A 19,693-nucleotide genomic window follows, 5' to 3' on the forward strand; every position below is an offset into this window, starting at 1 on the left:
AGGGGACGGTCTAGGTGACCTGGAACCACGATGTCTCTCCCTGGAGGGGGATGACCGTGTGCTATGGGATGATGCAGATGACCGCGACCTGTGGGTCCGCTTACGTCTGTGAGTGTCGCAAATGGCATGTCCTTGAGACAAGCCGTCCCTTTGCTGGGTAACGTTCATAGCTGAGACATGACCCTGCAGAGCCTGAAGTAGTGTAGAGGTTAGATTATCTATGGACTGTGTCATAGACTGCGACACCTGAGTAGCCCATTCCTGCGTGGTAGCAGACGCTGAAGCATTGGTAGGGGCTTCTTGGGGTTCTGACACAGTATTTTGGATACAATCCCGGCAGTGCGGGTACGTGCTGCCACTGGGGAGAGTGGTTTTGCAGGCTGTGAAGAATGTATAAATGCAGTCCTGCCTGGTTCTTTTCCTTGAGCCCAGCATAGTGCACAGAGGCTGGCTAGCAGGGACCTTACAGGGGTGGCAACGCAGAGGAAACCTATAGGAGAGCCTTATAGGTAATATGGATTCACAGCTGAGTAGAGAGAACCCAGCTGTGATCTTACCCCACCAGTGTGCCCCTAGGTCCAGCGCCGACAAATCACAGTCCTGTGCCCCCCGGAGACTGCTGACATTGCTGCTGATGTCAAAGATGGCTTCTGCTGCAGCAAAGATGGCCACCGTGAAGATGAGGAGGAGAAGAAGGGGGCGGAGAGCTGAGAAAGGGCGCGCAGGGCTATGTAAAAATGCGCCCTTTCTGCCTCGATCCGCCCCTTCTATGACACTGTAGAGTGTCATATTCGTCATCCGGGGGGGCGGGGAGGAGGCGGCAGCTTCAGCTAGGCTGAAGCCGCGGTCTAAATTAGCAGCCTGATGCCCAGAAGGGCCCCAGGGCGGGGCGGATGTCCGGGAGGGGGTTGGATCTGAACCAGACCCTCCCCGGATTGGAAGGCAGAATAGCGGTGGGGCTGGCAGCAATAGCGGTTCCATGTGAGGGGTCCCCCTGAGGCACTATGGAGCTGGTGCCGCAGAGACAGGGGCGCAGGGAGCACTGTCTCTGTATGTGCCATGTCTGCCTGCACTCTCCCCCGGCCCCAACAGGAGACGGCAGCAGGGCTGGGGTCCCCGGCTGTTTAAGCTGCAGAATGCTGCCTCGTACAGACCCTACCTGAGGCGTCTCAACCTAATACCCCCAGAGGGGGATTAGGGAGGGTGTGTCTGTCGCCATCAGGGGGTCTTCATCCTCGCCTCGACCTCAACCCAGACCCCAAAGGGGTTGGGGAAGGAGGGGGGTCTCGACTTCGGACCAGTACCCGAGGGACTGGGGAAGGAGCGACATGGGGAATAGCCATCTCCACTTCAACCGGGCACCCCATAATAGGGGGCCGAGGAAGGAGCCATGTTGGGAGTCTCACTGGAGACCCACTTTTCTTCATCTGTAATCCGTCGGAAAAAAACGGAGTAAAAATAAAAAACAAAATCTTTAGGTGTGCCTCCTTGTGACACTAAGCAAAAACTGGCGAAGGCTGACGCCGTCCAGGGGTGTATACTGCAGAGGAGGAGCCAAAGTTAATCTTTTTTAGATTATGCATAGTGTCGCCTCCTAGTGGACAGCAGCATAACACCCATGGTTCTGTGTCCCCCCAATGAGGCGACAGAGTAATTACTCATGGTTTAACACAGTCATGACATGACATATATGTACGCGTCCCTGTCTTTGATGCAGGCTGACACTGAGCCCAAATATTTCCCAGCAGATGATTGTTGATTTAATCAGACATCTGGTGTCTAACTGCCGTGGGTGAAGAAGAGCTGTGCCCATAACTTTTAACCTGTCAATCCTGCTAAATTTAACTAACATGCACCAGCAGGAAGGGGCATCATTCCATGCAACCACTGGCATGTCCATGATGTGATGGAGGGGCGCCGAAGGGTTGCCATGACAGTGTGAGCTCTGCTGAAGTTCCCCATGCTTGGCATGACTATTCTGCTGTGAAAGCCAGCTCGTAGCTGGCGCTCATAGGAGACCATGATTTTATCTATACATAGCAGTGTTGATTAATCACCAAGTATAGCACAAGTGATCACACAAAAGCAGCTTCAAGCCCACTAAGTGAACTATTACATACAGTAAAAAGTTAGGAACAAGAAAGATGAAATCACCCCCTTTCACCCCCAATTTCTGACAGCGGCAATTAACTCATGCTTACCGGAAGGGTGTCAAATCCCGCCCATTAGTGACCCCATCACAAGATCACGGGACACCAATGGGTCAGCATGACAACCAGAGGCCTGAAGCAGACCTCTATGGTTCTCATTGCCGAATTGCTACGAGCGCCACCTTTCCTTTGGTGCTTATAGCAAGTGAGCATTTCTGCTACATACAGGCGATCTGATCATCACCTGTGTGCAGCAGAGGCGATCAAAGTAATGCAGCTTCCAGTCTCACATGGAGGATATTGCAGCATGCAAAAAGTTAAAAAAAAGTTTGAAAAAAAAAAAAAATATAAAAGTTCAAATCACCCCCTTTCACCCCATTCAAAAATAAATGAAATGCACACATTTGGAATCGCCGTGTTCAGAATCACTCGATAAATATAAAAGAATTAACCCGTTCGCTAAATGTTGTAAAGAGAAAAAAAAAAAAAATTCAGAACGTCAGAATTACATTTTATTTCGGTCGCCATTACAATAAAAAAGTGATCAAAAGATTGTATCTACACCAAATTGGGATCAATAAAAGTCAGCTCGTGACTCAAAAAATAAGCCCTCACCCAGCCCGAGAGAACAAAAAATGGAGACGCTACAGGTCCCAGAAAATGGCGCCTTTTTAAACCAAATTTTGGAATTTTTTCTTCACCACTTAAAAAAAAAAAAAGAACCTAGACATGTTTGGTGTCTGAACTTGCAATGACCTGGAGAATCATAATTGCAGTTCAGTTTCAGCATTTAGTGAACATGGAGAAAAAAAAACCCAACAACTGGAATTACACATTTTTTGCAATTTTACCACAATGCAATTTTTCCCCCCGTTTGTACACGATATGTTAATACAAAGTGTCGTTCAAAAGTACAACTTGACTCGCCAAAAACAAGCTCACACATGGCCTAACAATGTCCAATGTTAAATAAGGTACATATAACAGATACAATAAATAGACATTTACATGGCATGTACAATAAATACGATTAACGTTAAAGGGAAAGGGTACATAACATCCAACATTAATAAATATTAATATACATATATACACACACATATATCTGTACACTTACGGATACTCCTTTGTGTCCCTTACAATTATCTACCTCTAAACCTGCTGTGTCTGAACAAATACCGTTAACCTGCGCCCTTTGAGTTCCCCCTGTTTGATCCGGAACCTTTCCCTGTTCTCGTCTAGCCTGAAGTCGCATCTGTGGAATCTGACCCCCTGAAGCCGCTCCTGTGGTACTTGAGCCAGAAACAGCACCTGCGGTTCCGTGCCTGCCAGTGACTCTGTGCCTGTGTGGCCAGCTACTCCGGGTCATAGCCTGTGTGCCACCCTTGGAGTCAACAGCTGCGATATCGAACACTGCCCTGGGTGCGGCACCTGGCGACCACCTCTCGTTCAAGTCTAGCTCCATCATCAGGAGCTCTAGTGTAAAACCAAGTGGTCATTTGACCGTGCACCTCCAGGTAAGTCCGGTCCAAGGCAAGGGTATAACAGTAGTCCTATAATAATACATTATTTTTGTACCCAATGTGGTCTAGCCTCTATTATCTGCTATTCTGTACAGCTGGTAATTTGTCAAATCCATTTTGTTCATACTCCGTTCTATTCATCAATTTTCACAGTGACAAAGGTTTCCCATAGATATGAAAGGAGGTCACCAATCATACAGCAGTATGCCTCCCACACATAAAGATGCCTTTTTGGCCAAAAGAGCATGTATAAAAAAAAAAAAAAAAAGATCCCGCTATTGGAGGTGGATACCCTATAAAGCTGGTTTCACATTTGCGTTAAAACAACGCTGCGCCCTGCGTCGTTAAGCCCCGCCCCGAGCCGGCTCCCTGCCCGCCCCATCCGGGATCACCGCCTACTTTCGCATTTGCACGCATGCGATCGGCGCACCCTATCTTTAGCATAGGGTGCGCAGATCATGCGCTGCCAGTGTGAAAGTAGCGTGCTGCTCACTTTTGACGGTGCGCCGTGCGCGCCGAAATGCAGCAAAAATCAGTGACATCCTCAACGACAATGTCAGAGTGTGAAGACAACAAATAACTGTATATAAAGTAAGCCATACAAATGACATCGCTGGCTGCACGCCGCCATCTCTTCAGACTCCCCCATACACATGAACACTCGGCTCAGAGGAGCAGTCAAGCGCCAGACCTCCACGTGCTCCTGATCACCTCATCGGAAGCACACTGAGTAGAATGAGGTGTACTCTGGTTGGAATTCAACTGACACTGGAATGGAATGGCAGTCAGACACTTAGTGACTTATGGATATGGGACGGACCCCCACTCCATGTTAAAACCACCATAACTACAGTAAACCTAGGCACTAGAATAAATACACAACACATTATTTTGGTTGTCAAAATGGCCACAGCTTTATTTAAATCACAGGATTAACACAATCACAGTAGGAGTCAGGTGAACTGCTAGTACATTGGGATTGACAAGTACTGTGATATCCCAGCTGTCTGACATACAGAACCAGGCCAGACAGCCATAAAGGGGCGGCACACACTGGCTTGCCATTCAAGCAGAGCCAGTAAACTTTCAGGGCACCAATGACCCCATTATCCTCACTCCTGTGCTTAACCACTGTGGCCGCCCCTGATTGACGTTACCATTACAACGTCCTTGAGGCTGGCCACCAAAGCCGAGCCTGTTCACCACCATGAGGTTTTACATCCTCTATTAGTTAAAATGAGTCCACCTTAACTTGCCTGCAACTTCCACCTGACTCCTAAACCGCCACCAGAGAGGCCATTTGACACCTTAAATGGACTCGCCCCCACCAACCATGCCTAATAAAGCCATCAACCATTTCTACATGCTATGGAAAGTCTGTGCACACAAGTAATAAAATTAAAATTCCAGAGCTCCGACAGATTAATTTTATCGATGCCATGCTACCAAGTTATAATCGATAATACGGTAACTACAGCAAAATAGCAGTTGTTAAACATCCTGCAATGAGGATCCCATAATGGGGAATGTGGAAAGTAAGCCATAATTAAGGTCATAGCCACAATCTGAATACCTGCATAATGACATCTGTCATGCCTCAAAAAACTATTATACCGCATGTATTGTAGCCAGCTCTAATAATTCACCAAATCACAGATTTTAGTTCTAGAAACCACCATTATTTACAGTAGCTGTGCAGTAAAATGTCTTAAACCCACTTACTATCACTACCCGAAAAGTGATGAACATATCAATAGAAAGATATTATAAATAGGGAGTAATTAAAACTATACACAATATAACATCAACATTATAACCGACCATAAAATAACATTCAGAATATCTGGAAGCAGCAATTTAAATAAACCTAAAGCAGAAAAAAGTCTACAAAGGCATTATTAATAACCCGGCCACGCCATTGTTAATTGTTTTTTATGCACTTGATAACATTTACTGTTGACCTCTCCAACTGGGTCAAAGGCATTGGGAATAGGCATATTGCCCTTTTTGTTAATGCACTTGATTACTTTACCCTTAGCGGCTCCCACTGGCTCAAGGGCACCGGGAGTAGGCATACTGCCCTTTGTGTTAATGCACTTGATGATACCCTTAGCCGCTCACACCAGCTCAAGGGCATCAGGAATAGGCATATCGCCCTTCATGTTAATGCACTTGATTACTTTACCCTTAGTCACTCCCACTGACTCAAGGGCACACAGATCAGGTGCAGTGCTCTTCAGTTTTGTGCACTAGATAACTGCATTGTCCAGACGACAACCTTGTTTTCTTCACCCCTCCAGCCGCCGTCCCTGGCACAGAGGAGCCAATTTCTTCTGTAGGCATGCAAAATATGATTGCCCTGACCCCAGGGACATTACCCTAACAGGGTCCTATAAAATATAAGTGCTTCTGGAGACCAGGGGGCCATACCTTGATGGTCACCCCTCCATACCAGGGGGCCATACCCGAGATGGTTACCCCCTCCACACCAGGGGGCCATACACGAGATGGTTACCCTCCACACCAGGGGGCCATACACGAGATGGTTACCCTCCACACCAGGGGGCCATACACGAGATGGTTACCCTCCACACCAGGGGGCCATACACGAGATGGTTACCCTCCACACCAGGGGGCCATACACGAGATGATTACCCCTCAAAACCAGGGTGCCATACCTGAATTGGTTATCCTTCCAAACCCAGGGGGGGGGTCCGCAGCCAGTTTATTAACAAATAACAAACATTTACAATAAGTATTAAATACACAATCATATACGACATGAGGGGAGGGTTCTTGGAGCCCCAAAAATACTGGCTAAATATTTTGGCAAACACACAAGAACTTAAAAAATCCACGTTACCCACAGCCGTAAACCACCAGCTCGAGGGCACCAAACATCCCATTCCGGGAAGTCCAACCACCAAAAGCTCCCGGGTAACACCCCGTCCAGAGTTACCCGTCCAGAGCCGTAACCAAAAGCCAGATTCAGAATTTTAACTTCCAATTCCTTTTTGCTGATTCAGCATCAACTCCAAGAACCCCACCCAGAGGTCCATACTTAATATGGTTACCCCTACTGACCAATTTATAAATAGCTTCAAGGACCCACTAAAAGGAAAACAAATGTTTGTTTGTTTTTTTGTTTTTTTTTAAATTCATGTTATTAAAATAAACATAAAATAAACTTTAAAGCATAAATCACATTAATACGCTGGGGGGAGTCCTTGAAGCTCCCAAACCTGGTGATTACCAAACATAAAATGTACCAACAATTACACCCAGCTGTTACCCCCACTAGATCGGGAGCACATAGCCACAAGGGTTCCAACGTTCACTTGAATTTCCTCCACCTTTCACCAGGTCCAGAACCATATTAACTTCCAAAAAGAGGAATCCATATCCCAATGAATCCCCCAGACCAATTTCTAACCAACTTCTAGGACCCCCCTAACCACCAGGCTCCAGGTAATCCACTCAGGCCTGTGCCATCTGCCATCTTAAGTAATATAAAATAAGCACTTGGTGAGTATACACTGATCCCCTTTTTTTTTTTTTTTTTTTTTTTAAGTTATTATTCACACCTTTATTAAAACAAACATACCATAAAACATCAAAACATAAATAATATTAACACGCTGGTAGGAGTCCTTGAAGCTCCCAAAATCCAGTGATTACCAAACATAAAGTGAACATAAAATGTACCAACAATTACTCCCAGTCGTTACCCCACCAGCTTGGGAGCACCATAACCACAAGGGTTCCGATGTTCACTTGAATTTCCTGGGGATCCGACAAACCCTTGCCGAAACTCCCCTCCACCTTTCACCAGATCCAGAACCATATTGAATTCCAAAAGGAGGAAACCATATCCCAATGGATCCCCCAGACCATATTTAACCAACTTCAAGGACCCCTCCAACCGCACAAAATGTGGGATAAGTGAGGGTGAAAAACTCACAGGTTTACAACCAAGGTATACAACAGGTTAATAATGGAAAATATCCCATCGTAAGGTCCAGAAATAGACAGAGATGGGCAATGCTGTGTTATATGAGAAGCTGCCTGCTCCTCTACAGCAGTTACAGACTCTAATCACCAGCTGCGCATAAATGGTAAGAAACATGTAGGTCTAATATAAGCTGCCTTCAGTCATAGGTGTGTGATAGAAAACTGCAAGTTCTGTATCCCAGCCAGTCACTCTACTACATACAATTACAATAGACAGGAGACAGGGCTGAAAACTGGGCCCATGATGTGTCCTCCAGAGCAATGTGCAGCCTCACACTAGGAGTGCCCACTCACTGCCCGCCATGTGCTGAGTTATTAGTGCACACTCAAATGTGCCGAGTCACTCACCGATTATTTATTTTACACATGATAAAACATAAACCATTCAGGCCTGTTCCATCCACCATCTTAGGTAATATAAAATAAGCTCTTGGTGGGTACACTCTGATCATGCAATATATGAGGGGGAGGACTAAAGGCAGCAATCGCTACAGAAATCAAGCACTAAGCTGGAAGTCATGTCCAGGTTAGGCCTGTTTCACACTTCCGTTTTTGTGTCCGCCAAACGGATCAGTTTCCGTTTTTTTGACGGAAACTGATGCAAACGGATCCGTTTTTAAAAAAACGGATCCGTTTTTTTGACGGATCCGCGGTAACCACTAATGGAAGTCTATGGGACAAAAAAACGGATCCTGAAAAAAAAATATGGCGGATCCGTTTTTTTACGGAAACCAACGGATTTTGACGGATTTGAAAAAACGGAAGTGTGAAACAGGCCTTATATGTACAGCCAGGAAAATGACCTGGAGACACAGGATGTCTATACCCAGCATGATCCGTATATAGCAGAGTGAGGAGAGATATCATGTATACAGACCTGTGGTACAGGTTAAGTATACAGCACAGGAATAGAGCCTTTACATATACACCACATATAGTGAGTAACCTGGTTACACTGGATCTGCACACCCAGCCTCACAGTATGTAACAGAGATGAGGTCACATACAGCTCATCAGACTCCATAACTGGGATGGGGGGATAATCCGCACACAGCATGATCAGTATATAGCAGAGTGAGGAGTGATATCATGTATACAGACCTGTGGTACAGGTTAAGTATACAGCACAGGAATAGAGCCTTTACACATACACCACATATAGTGAGTAACCTGGTTACACAGGATCTGCACACCCAGCCTCACAGTATGTAACAGAGATGAGGTCACATACAGATCATCAGACTCCATAACTGGGAAGGGGGGTAATCAGCACACAGCAGGGTCAGTATACAGTGCACTGACATGAAGTGCAGCCTCTCACCATCATACATATACCATCCCCCGACTGCTCCTCTCACCATCATACATATACCATCCCCCGACTGCTCCTCTCACCATCATACATATACCATCCCCCGACTGCTCCTCTCACCATCATACATATACCATCCCCCGACTGCTCCTCTCACCATCATACATATACCATCCCCCGACTGCTCCTCTCACCATCATACATATACCATCCCCCGACTGCTCCTCTCACCATCATACATATACCATCCCCCGACTGCTCCTCTCACCATCATACATATACCATCCCCCGACTGCTCCTCTCACCATCATACATATACCATCCCCCGACTGCTCCTCTCACCATCATACATATACCATCCCCCGACTGCTCCTCTCACCATCATACATATACCATCCCCCGACTGCTCCTCTCACCAGTGTCTCTAATACATGTGACTGCCCAGCTCCACCATAGTAATGGCAGACACTGTATGCGTCCCTGCCCTGTCCTATCATACATAAACCCAGAACTCATGAAGACTCTGTATAATACAGCAGTAATGTGGTATATCAGAAATGTCTGCAGGGAGGTCACACAAAAGCTGCCTCTGCAATAAGTGAGGGAACATGGCAGCTACATGAATTACTGAGGTAATCTTGATCCCAGATAAGATGTAGGAGCGGATACTACACTAGTACACACTACACAATGTCTGAGGTGAGTGCAGAGTAGTATATCAAACATGTCTGCAGGAAGGTCACCCAGAAGTTATCTCACAGTCTGTGAGGAAAAAAGCAGCATGCACATGAGGGACATGGCAGCTACATGAATCGCTGAGGTAATATTGGTCCCATACATAATGTAGGTGCTGATACTACACTAGTAAATGATGTCTAAGGTGAATGTGCTCCTATCATCTGTCGTGTGAGGTGATAACCCCAGTATTATACTCCCTGACACTGCAGACATGCTTCCTCCTGTTCATCCTGTCCAAGAAAGAGGGAAGAGACACAGATTTCCTGCTCTATATAAGCCCCACCCTCCTCACAGTAACTCACCAGGCACAGACATACTGTGCTTCTTACTCTGAAAGCAACATCACTCTAGCTTAAAAATCTACACTATACCAAAAAGCTGCAGGAGTAAAGGTCCACCCATCCCCAAGTCATGTCCTCCTCCGCCTATGGCTCCAGTGGTTTCTAGAAGCTGATTTTTATAAAACTGTGCAGTGGTCTCTTAATTTTTGCCAGAGCTGTATGAATATCATCGCTTATTTGCGAACTCCTTCATGACAACATAAATGGTATTGGAAAGTGCCCTTGAAAATTGTTCACTTTAAAGTGTAACCGTCATTGAAAGTTATATTGTAGAAATCAATAATACCTGTGAAAATAAGAAACTTTATAATTCAGAGGGTGAAGTATTAAACACATCAAGCATCAATTTTCTAAGTAAATATACTTCTAAAGCTGCTATTGACATGAAATTCTTACCAGATGTCGATAGCAACCTATCTAGTACATCAAACTATAGAGGTCCATAAAAGAAAGTTGTGTGCAAAGAGAAATGACAGGAAAGAAAAAAAAGCTATTTAACACGCTTACTGAAATGAATGTAATACTTCGTACAAAAGCCTTTACTGGTGATGACTAGTGTTGAGCAATACCATCCGATATAGAGAAATATCGGATCGGACTGGATCGGCCCGATACCCAAAAAGTATCAGGTATCGCCGATTCCGATACCGGAAGTCCCATTCAAGTCAATGGGACAGAAATATTGGAATTAAAAAAAACCCTTTTTTTGCTTGTACATCCAGTTCGGGAGGGGGGAAGAATGTGGGCGGTGCGTTGGCGGACAATGTGCGTGTCTGTGTGTGCGGGTGGGGTCTGTACAGGCCTGCCGGGGGCCTGTGCCGGCTGTCGGGGGTCTGTATGGGCCTGCCGGGGGCCTGTGCCGGTTGTCGGGGGTCTGTACGGGACTGCCGGGGGCCTGTGCCAGCTACCGGGGGTCTGTGCGGGCCTGCTGGGGGTCTTGTGTGTGTGCAGACAACAAGTCCCATCGGGCTATGCCTGCTACAATGACAGTGATTGACACATTAGCCAATGATGGGATAGTAGTAGTCCCATCATCCGGCTAATGTGTTGAATGTAAAAAAACCAAAAAAAAAACCATACATACTACATACATACTACATATATACAACATTCATACAACATACATACTACATACTACATACTACATGCATACTTCATATATACTACATTCATACAACATACATACATACTACATACTTCATATATACTACATCCATACAACATACATACATACTACATATATACAACATTCATACAACATACATACTTCATGCATACTTCATATATACTACATTCATACAACATACATACATACTACATATATACAACATACATACATACTACATGCATACTTCATATATACTACATTCATACAACATACATACATATTACATACTTCATATATACTACATTCATACAACATACATACATACTACATATATACTACATTCATACAACATACATACATACTACATATATACTACATTCATACAACATACATACATACTACATACTTCATATATACTACATTCATACAACATACATACATACTACATATATACAACATTCATATAACATACATACATACTACATGCATATTTCATATATACTACATTCATACAACATACATACATATTACATACTTCATATATACTACATTCATACAACATACATACACTACATTCATACAACATACATACATACTACATATATACTACATTCATACAACATACATACATACTACATATATACTACATTCATACAACATACATACATACTGCATACTTCATATATACTACATTCATACAACATACATACATACTACATATATACTACATTCATACAGCATACATACATACATACTACATAATACATACATACTACATATATGCAAAATTCATACAACATACATACATACTTCATATATACTACATTCATACAACATACATACTACATATATACTACATTCATACAACATACATACATACATACATAGTACATACTACATACATACAACATACATACAACATGCTACAGACATACAACATACATACTACATACATACTACATACAATACATTCATACAATACATACATATAGACATACAGTACATATAACATAGAGTACATACTCACCAACACTTGTCACTTTGGTCCCCAAAGCCAGTGTCATCTATGAAAAAATATGAAAATAACAAACAAGAGATAGACTCCCTGATCCGCAGAAATCCACGAGGGTCCCACGCCGATCTCCCGTGGAGAACAGCAGCATCAGCTGATGCGACCGCTCTCTAGGGGCCCCAGGAATACAATGACAGGAGGTAGGTATCCTTCCGCACTGTATTCCTCCACCACTGTAAAAAAATAGTCCCTAGTCTCACTTTTGGCATTGCTGTGTGAGAAAGTTCCCACGCAGCTTTTGCCATAAAGTGACACCAGTGAACGATAGTAACCTCCCAGTGATGCAGTGCAGATCGTCGTGGCTCGTGAGACACTCGTGGATTTCTGCGGATCAGGAAGTATATCGCTTGTTTGTTATTTTCTAATTTTTTTCATAGATGACACTGGCTTCGGGGAACAAAGTGACAAGTGATGGTGAGTATGTACTCTATGTTATATGTACTGTATGTCTATATGTGTGTATTGTATGAATGTATGAATGTATTGTATATAGTATGTTTGTAGTATGTATGTTGTATGTCTGTAGCATGTTGTATGTACTATGTATGTATGTTGTATGAATGTAGTATATATGTAGTATGCATGTATTGTATGAATGTATGAATGTATTGTATGTGATATTTAGTATGTATGTATGCAGTATGTATGTTGTATGTCTGTAGCATGTTGTATGTATGTTGTATGTATGTAGTAAGTATGTAGTATGTATGTTGTATGAACGTAGTATATATGTTGTATGTATGTAGTATGTATGTATGTTGTATGAATGTAGTGTATGTATGTTGTATGAATGTAGTATATATGTTGTAATGTATGTAGTATGTATGTATGTTGTATGAATGTAGTATGTATGTAGTATGTATGTATGTTGTATGAATGTAGTATATATGTAGTATGTATGTAGTATGTATGTATGTTGTATGAATGTTGTATATATGTAGTCTGTATGTATGTTGTATGAATGTAGTATGTATGTTGTATGAATGTTGTATATATGTAGTATGTATGTAGTATGTATGTTTGTTTTTTTTTACATTCAACACATTAGCCGGATGATGGGACTTCTACTGTCCCATCATTGGCTAATGTGTCAATCACTGTTATTGTAGCAGGCATAGCCCGATGGGACTTGTAGTCCCATCGGACGATGCCCGCACACACACAAGACCCCCGGCAGGCCCACACTGACCACCAGCAGCCGGCACAGGCCCCCGGCAGGCCCGTACAGACCCCCTGCAGTCGGCACAGACCGCGCATCATGATGCGCACAGACCGTGCATCATGATGACATAATTTCAGCAGCCAATCACAGCCACAACAGTGGCTCATTGCATTATGGGGACTTCCGATACCGGTATCCGATATTGAAAAAATATCGGTACTCGGTATCGGAATTCCGATACAGCAAATATCGGCCGATACCCGATATTTGCAGTATCGTAATGCTCAACACTAGTGATGACAGCTTCAAAATACCTCTTGTATGGAAAAACTAGTCGCATGCATTGCTCAGGTGCGATTTTGGTTCATTTTTCCACACACAAGTCAAATCCTAAAGGTTCCATGGGTTCCTTCCATGAACTGAGCTTCAATTCCTTCCATAAATTTTCTATTGGATTCAGTACAGGTGATTGGCTGGGCCATTCTAACAGCTTTATTTTCTTTTTCTGATACCAATGGATAGTTTCCTTGGCTTTGTGTTTAGGATGTGACGCGCCCCAGAGGCCGTGGGGTACTCGGCACCGGGCCCGTAGATTTCTATGGGAGATGTCACAGTGGCAGTGGCCCGGTCCGTGGCCTCAGGCAGTCAATGTAAAAGAGGTAGAGTGATGGGGATAAAGTTATTATGGTAATTCGTGACGCCACCTGGTCAGAGTGACCAGCGCTGCGGTGTTGCTTCCCTGGGATGGGTGTTGAGTGCAGCTATGATGTTGTAGCCCTCCACAGGTAGGGCTGTAGTCCCAGGGCAGAGTAGATGAGGTTAGTAAATGAGGAGATGGTGTGAGGAAGTAGATGTAGCAGAGCCGGGTTCAAGGCACAGGAATAAGTAGAGGACACAAAGGCATGTAGTTCCAAGGCTTTACTCAGTCTGGTGCACACAGATGCCCGCTTCGGTGCCATGTTCTCCAGGTCAGGGGCTCAGCCGACTTCCAGGCAAGGTAAAGTACACCGTTCCAACACTCCTCCAACATGTGCCTTCTCTGAACGTCTCCTCACTAGCACTTAAACTGAAGTACTTGTAGTTGTGTCTTAAACTCAAGTTCCTCCTTTCAGATGTTCTTAGAACCCTACTCGTACGGCAGACAGCTGTAGCCCGCTTCGGGGACTTCCTACTCTCAGGTCCCGGCTCACACCCGTTGCTGTTGTGCCCTCGAGTCTTAGGTGGGAATAAAGTGGTGACAACTTCTATTCCTCCGGTTTCTGCTGCAGGACCGTCAGTATCCATACAACCTCGGAGACCGGACTCCGGACCATGCGCTTCAAACTCAAGGAAGGGCTCTGCTCTCACCCTTGTCCTCAGTTCTTTTCTCCCCACGTTCCATACTAATCTATCTTCCTTCTGAAGAATTAGGCTTTCTTTTGCTCCTTCCCGTGCCAACAGCTCCGGGTCACAGGAGACTGCTGCAGCACTTGCTTTCATTCCATCCCTCTCAGGGGATCTCTTCTCTCCAACTGACCCTTTCCTAGTATTCTCCCGCTCTCTTGTGCAGCCTAAGCTCCACCCACCTCCCCAGCACTCTTCGTGTTCCAAGCAGGGAACCACAAAGGGTGCCCTGCTACACTACTGGTGTATGTGAGATGTGAGTGTTGGAGTGTGGACAGGTGTCTCCACCTTACCTGGATAGTGGGGTACCACACCTTAGGAGGAGGTGCAGTACCTCTGTGGCGACTGAACCCTCAGGGGCGCCACAGATGTCCTCCCTCATTTCATTTTCATCACCCTGATAGGTGATAGCAGATCATCAAGAATGTCTTGTTACAGTATATTTAGCCTCCCTTGAATTACATGAAGTTTGCCAGTGCTGTATGCTGAAAAATATGATATTTCTACTTCAAAAATTCATTCTTAGTATGGTGTTTTGGGGGTGATATTATTATTATTATTTACTTATATAGCGCCACTAATTTCATGGTGCTGTACATGAGAAGGGTTTACATACAAAGTTATAGATATCGTTAACAGTAAACAAATTTACAATGACAGACTGGCGCAGAGGGGAGAAGACCCTGTCCTTGCGGACTTGCATTCTACGGGATAGTGGGAAAGAGACAGAAGGTCGGGGATGCAGCAGCTCTGGTGGTGATGAGGCGGCAGCTCAGGCGGTGGTGAGGCGGCAGAATGGTCATTGCAGGCTGTAAGCTTTCCTGAAAAGATGGGTTTTCAGGTTCCATTTGAAGGATCCGAGGGTGGTGGATAATCGGACGTGTTGAGGCGTGGAATTCCAGAGGATAGGGGATATTCAGGAGAAATCTTGGAGGCGGTTGTGTGAGGAACGAATAAGTGTGGAGAAGAGTAGGAGGTCTTGGGAGGATCGAAGATTACGTGAGGGAAGATATTGAGAGATTAGTTCAGAGATATAGAATCATAGAATTGTAGAGTTGGAAGGGACCTCCTGGGCCATCTGGTCCAACCCCCTGCTCAAAGCAGGATTCGCTAAATCATCCCAGACAGATGTCTGTCCAGCCTCTTTTTGAAGACTTCTATTGAAGAAGAACTCACCACCTCTCGTGGCAGCCTGTTGCACTCATTGATCACTCTAACTGTCAAAAAGTTTTTTCTAATATCTAATCTGTGTCTCCTCCCATTTAGTTTCATCCCATTGCTTCTAGTCTTTCCTTGTGCAAATGAGAATAAAGATGATCCTTCTACAATGTGATAGCCTTTGGGATATTTGTAGACAGCTATTATGTCTCCTCTCAGTCTTCTTTTCTGCAAGCTAAACATTCTCAAATCCTGCAACCTTTCCTCATAAGACAGGGTTTGCAGACCGGTCACCATTCTGGTCGCTCTTTTCTGAACTTGCTCCAGTTTGTTGATGTCTTTTTTAAAATGTGGTGACCAAAACTGTACACGGTATTCCAGATGAGGTCTGACCAAAGAGGAGTAGAGGGCAATATAGAGCAATAGAGGGCTGTATAGGGAGGGGAAAGGTTGTGGATGGCTTTGTAGGTCAGTGTTAGTAGTTTGAATTGGATTCGTTGGGGAATTGGGAGCCAATGGAGGGATTTGCAGAGGGTGGAGACAGGGGAGTAGCGAGGAGAGAGGTGGGTTAGTCAGGCAGCAGAATTGAGGACAGACTGGAGTGGTGCAAGAGAGTTAGCAGGGAGGCCACAGAGGAGAGTGTTGCAGTAGCCAAGGCGGGAGATGATGAGGGCATGTACAAGAGTTTTAGTAGATTGAGGACTGAGTGATATGCAGTGCCTTTTGGACTCCCAAATATTGTGTGTATTCTGGCATCCAAAGAGTTCAACTTTGGTCTCATCTGCCCCGACTATATTCTCCCAGTATTTTACAGGCTTGTCTAAATGTAGTTGAGCAACCTTAAAATGTGCTAGAATATGCTTTTTGTTCAGCAATAGGGTCTTGGTGATGAGCGTGCATACAGTCCATGGAGGTTGAGTGTATTACTTTGATTTCTTTGAAACAATTGTACCTGCTGATACCAGGTATTTTTTGTATCTCTCCACAGGTTGTCCTGACTTGTGGACAACTCTTCTGATAATTCTTTTTATACCTCTACCTGAAATATAGAAAGCTCCTTGCCGTGACCGGTTTAGGGTGAAATTGTGCTTTTTACTTCCTTATTATTTCCCCAACTTTCCTCACTTTAACCTTCAGTAGTTTAGAAATTCTTCTGTAACCAATGTCAATCAGTATGTTTTGCAACAATAAGGTTTTGAAGGTCTTGAGACACTTCACTGGTTTTACACATGAGATGTTTCTTTTGTGGCACCTTGATAATGAGACACCTTTTTATAGACCATCAGTTGAACAGCTGATATTTTTTACTAAATGACAGGATTGCTTTCTAACTACTGATAGATTTCAGCTGGTGTCATCACTTTCCATGGCTATTTGCACCTGTTTTTCTTCATGTTTTCAATACTTTTTCCCTGTGCCATTTCTCATTATTATACACCTTAATTTATGGTATGATTTCTTTACCCGTGTGGATTGGATGGGTTATTACCGACATCTGGTGGGAATTTCATGTCAATAGTACCTTTAGAAATATATTTAGTTAGAAAATTGGTGACATGTTCAATATGGATTTCACCCACTGTATATTATATGAGAGAAATCTACTTCTTTCTCCTCCAGGACTAATGATTCATTTTCAAAATTTTCAATTCCCGGGTAAAATCTGTGTTCATTGAAGACAGATTGTCAGATTACTGAGATAGGAGATGACAGCTTCTACCCATAGTATTCTACGTAGAGGGGAAAAAGGAGGCGCTAAAGGCAGAGCTCCTCCCTTTACACGGAATCTTACAAAAACACCAACTGCCATCTCCTATCTCAGTAATGTAACAACCTGTCTTCACTGAATACAGATTTTTACCCAGGAATTGAAAAAAAATGTGATCAGTCCAGGAACAGAAAAAAAAGCAGATTTCTCTGATGAGATATATTACAAAGTTGCTTACTTTCTTGTGTACTACTGATTTATAACAGTGCAGGGGATGGAAAAAACACCATTATGGCCGGGTTCACTCTCGTGAGAAACTCGCACGAGTCTTGTGTCTCAATACCCGGCACTGCCGCCGGCACTCGGGATCGGAGCCTTCAGCTGCATAGAAATACATGCAGCCGCACACTCAGAACACGAGTGCCAGTAATAGTGCCCGGTATTGAGACGCGAGGCTCGTGCGAGTTTCTCGCAAGTGTGACCCTGGCCTAAAACAGAAAATCACCAATTGACCTGTGCTTTGGACTGTGAGCTGAGCTAGGCATCTACCTGTGTTCTATGTTTGGTTTCCACTTATGTCATTTTCACCAAAACCTTTCCAAAGTTCTCCTTACACATTAGATATCAGCCGAACCCGCTTAGGCCAACAGTCTAATGTGTATGAGGAGCCTGGACAAATTATGGCGGGGGGGAGTTAAAGATTCAGTTTGTCGTTTTATCAGCATACACAAGAGACAAATGTAGAATGATAATAACGCAGCAAAAAAAAAAAAAGGAAAGAAAAGCAGAAAACAACACAAGAAAAACCAAGCAAATCCTGCTTTTTTCTGCAGCTTCTTTACTGCCAAGAGAGATTTTTCTGCAGAAAAAAAAACACATCACGAACACCCAGTGTGAACATCGCCTTAGACTCATTCTGATTCTTTTGTTTTGCAGACTACGAGAGGCTCTGAATCAGGCGGAAGCCGAGCTGAAAGGCTTGATCCGTAAGCAGCTGTCTCTAGAGGAAGAGATCCAAGTGAAGGAAAACACTCTGTACATCCATGAAGTGATCTGTATGCAGATGAGAGAAGCCATCTCCATTAACAACTTCTAGATGTGAGATGTGCGGCTTCTCGGCCATTCTACTTGAACATGCTGAGTTCTCTATGGAAAATGGAAAAAAATAAATATATGAAAGCAATAAATACACATATTTATTCACCCACATTACTGCATTCTCACCTGTATATGATTCCTCTATTTCGCTCTGTAATCGCCCGATCAGACAGAAACAATGAAGATGGAGTAAACCTTTTAAAGGGATTGTCTTTTTTTGTATTTATTTATAAATATGGGAACTAAAAATGCATTAATAACCTAACCATTCTAACCCCTCCATCGCTCGATCACTGCTGCTCCTCAGTCCTACAGAGATGACATCACTTCATTCAAATGACCGCTGCAGTCAATCATTGCCCCCGGCAATGACCAACATGGAAAATGATGGCTCTCCGTATTCAAGGGTGAAAAAAGGAAAAGAGAAAGTTATATCATTAAAAGGGTTTCTGTTAATATTTTACTTATTATAGTCCATACAATTCCAAGGGTTAAAACTATTAAACAGGTTACTCACCGGCTCCTGCACCAGTGTCGCTGCTCCGCCGCTGCGCCTGGTGTTTGCTACCAGCTGCGGTGATGTCAGAGCTACAGCGCAAGTTTCCACTGCAGCCAATCAGTGGGCTCAATACCTTGTGCTGTATTCATTATAATATCTGTAAAGCACAGCAGACTATGAGGGCGCGTATAAGTAACATAAAAGAAAATGAGAGGAAGGGCCCAGCTCAGATATTGATATGAACCAATCAGCCAAGAACTGTCCTCCTGAGTTGTGTAGAGCTGAGAAGTGGAGCAGATGTTGTCACAAGGCAGCTTTACTAGGCAATGTGTTGCAGATTTTTTTTTATATAATATTCAATATATAATCAATTATCTATAATACAAAATGGAATGTACTGTTTAAACTTTATTTTTTTTCCTGCAGCCGC

At 43.8% G+C, this 19,693-nt stretch overlaps 1 protein-coding gene and 1 long non-coding RNA gene across 5 annotated transcripts in view; one reads left to right on the top strand and one right to left on the bottom strand.

The window, feature by feature from the left end:
* Nucleotides 1-10,194, bottom strand: part of LOC141080476 (nuclear envelope pore membrane protein POM 121C-like) — a 40,608-nt gene extending 30,414 nt beyond the window's left edge. The window contains exon 1 of one of the 4 annotated variants that reach the window (XM_073565722.1): nucleotides 9,937-10,194. The gene's annotated coding sequence lies outside the window, so the exon portion shown is untranslated. The remainder of the gene's footprint in view (nucleotides 1-9,936) is intronic. The other 3 variants (XM_073565724.1, XM_073565725.1, XM_073565723.1) reach the window with 3 other exon arrangements.
* LOC141080477 (uncharacterized) lies at nucleotides 1,554-18,971 on the top strand. The gene is made up of 2 exons (XR_012228913.1): nucleotides 1,554-3,667; nucleotides 18,603-18,971. It is a non-coding gene; the product is annotated as an uncharacterized lncRNA (long non-coding RNA).
* The last annotated feature ends 722 nt before the right edge of the window (nucleotides 18,972-19,693 follow it).

The sequence above is a fragment of the Dendrobates tinctorius genome, unplaced genomic scaffold (assembly GCF_039654945.1).
Source record: "Dendrobates tinctorius isolate UK_male_01 unplaced genomic scaffold, ASM3965494v1 ptg000016l, whole genome shotgun sequence".
Classification (NCBI taxonomy): Eukaryota; Metazoa; Chordata; class Amphibia; order Anura; family Dendrobatidae; genus Dendrobates; species Dendrobates tinctorius.